The sequence below is a fragment of the Hyposmocoma kahamanoa genome, unplaced genomic scaffold (assembly GCF_003589595.1).
Source record: "Hyposmocoma kahamanoa isolate Upper Pololo Valley unplaced genomic scaffold, ASM358959v1 81, whole genome shotgun sequence".
Taxonomy (NCBI): Eukaryota; Metazoa; Arthropoda; class Insecta; order Lepidoptera; family Cosmopterigidae; genus Hyposmocoma; species Hyposmocoma kahamanoa.
In genome coordinates, this window is record NW_020654080.1 from 7,605,829 (window position 1) to 7,608,396 (window position 2,568).

Genomic DNA, 2,568 nt, shown 5'->3' on the forward strand with positions numbered 1-2,568 from the left:
CAAAACACAAATGTAATTTCCAAGTTAATTAATTTGTAAATATTGAACAGAATGAATGTTAGGTATCCGGTTTTAAATTATCCGGGTTTATTTTCTGTTAGAAAGCATTATGGATGATAATTTATTGATAAATTACATTGATTATAAATTCTGCATTTTATCAAACAATTGAAGTAGAGTAAATAATTTTGCATCTATTGCGTATTTCTGCAACAACGCAATATAAAATTTCCACTTGTCTCTTGAAATTTTGTTAATGTAACTACATGAATTTAGCAACCCAAGATACAACACAGGAAGGTAGTACTGCTTCTGTGGATTATTCTTTTTTGATCGCCATCTACGACACAGAAATTTACATTGAAAGTCAAATATGTTTTCATCAAGGTAACACCATACATTGTTCTTATATTATACAGGTAGACATAATAACATGAAATACTTATCATCGTGATTTTTTAAGAAAATGTCCGTTTATTTATTTTGCATTATGCGTGATCGGAAACTTTGCGGTAAGATATATTGCAAGAATACTCTTTATTCTTCAAACATTTGCACGGGAATTGAATTAATTTGCACTGACCCGAGCGTCGTTTGTTCCTATTAATATGTCATACAAGCCGTGGGCGATGCAGACCCACGCGTGCATTGGTCACGTTTTATTGTACGCGTTAGTTTGACAGAAATTAAATTACTTATAAATTTGTTCATAATGCATTATTCTGTAAATATTATTATAATTGCAAGTTACCTACACGACCACAATATTTTCATGCTAAATTTAATATGATTCCGTGGAATATTAGTTTGTTATCTACTTTCTATAATTAGGGTGGTCTATATGCCTAGAAAAGAAAATAAAAAAAATAAGAAAAATTGTGCTTATTAATGTTTATTTCAAATGTGTCCCTATGTTGTTCGCTATCGAAAACAATTAATAACAACTGTAAAAATGGCCACCCTGCATTATAGTATACTATCAGAACTTCATAAGATCGGAGTATTCCAATCGATTAAGGGAGTAAGTACCTTTTAACTAAGAAATATGAAATATTTATTGTTTGCATCTCTTCCATTTTTAGACGCTGTCTCTGTGCTTATTCTAGTCTTCTTATAGACCCAATATTCCACGAATAATTAGTTAATTGATCAGGATTTCTACCAAGTTGTCATAACATTGAAAGAAATGCTATCAATTAAATGTTGCAAAAATATAAGACACTTGCGTTTCGCATGCCTTACCCTCGTAGACGTGATCTCAGTGCTTTTGCTAGTCTTTTAATACTCCCAAATCCAATATATCACGAATAATTAGTTAATTGATCAGAATAACTACCAGGTTCTCATAAAATGGAAAGAACTCCGTATCAATTAAATGTAGTAGAAATATGAGACGCTTTTGTTTCGCATGCCTTGCACTCTTTAGTGGCCCTAATAGTCCCGACGTGACTATAATGTGGGATCTCGCTCACTAATCTCGCCCTCAATTCGCTTCTAATGTGATACTGATTCCATACTATTGCAGACTCCATTGTAGTTCCAGCCTGCAGCTAGGCTTTAATGTTCACTTTAGATAAAGTTATTTTGAGTACCTTCATGTGCTGGTTTACCTTACTAGAGAAATTCTTTAATGTCATTATGGACAAATCATAACACCCAACATTTTCAATATTTTCGGGTTTTATTACTTCATATTAATTAGTTCTTAATAAAATAGGATAGAATACAACATAAATACTCCTTGTTGTACTTTGCAAGTGTATAAATTTGAGTTCGTCTTCTTTTAGCAAAAATTGTAGTAATTTAATTTCGCAAACTATAAAAGTTGATCGGAATCAGATAATGAGCACTTTAATGCATTTTTATCGTTGATATACTGTATAAACTTAATTGTAATAGACTTCGCGGTACGGGAACTTGGTGACCTGTAATATAGGCATTTTTATGCCTGTCTCAGGCACCAGTCTCTCGCAAACAAGGTTTAATTTTAAAATTCATTAGTCAGTCAGCATTTACATAATTTATCTTCTATGTTGACAGAAAATAAATAACATTATTATTATCAATCTGCTTCAAATATATTATTTGTATAGGTAGGAATTTTCGGTGCTGTGAAATAAATCTCACTCTCAGTGAACAAAAGACAATTTCCGGTAAAAACTTTAACATGTTACCTTGCAGTAGGATGTGCTTGGAGCTGTTGTGGATAAAATTGACCTATACATCTAGAAACTCTATAATAATTTGCAATTTGAGCTTGAGAAAAATAAAACTTGACGAAAAGAAGTAATACTATGTCATATCATAGTCAATCTATATAAAGTAGTATTACTTGTACCTGTAAATAGAAGTACAAGTCGTTTTCAGATTTATGACACTACAGTGTAATAAATGTGTAGTGGCATTAAAGATTGTATAATTCACTTATATTCAAATGCTAACAATAAATCAGTACATCGACTTATGCAAATAATAGAACTTATTTCGCACGTTAAAATGTTCAAAGTAGTCTTAAGGTTAGGTATAATTGTATCCGTTATAACTTGCGCAGCAGGAACAATAATTTTG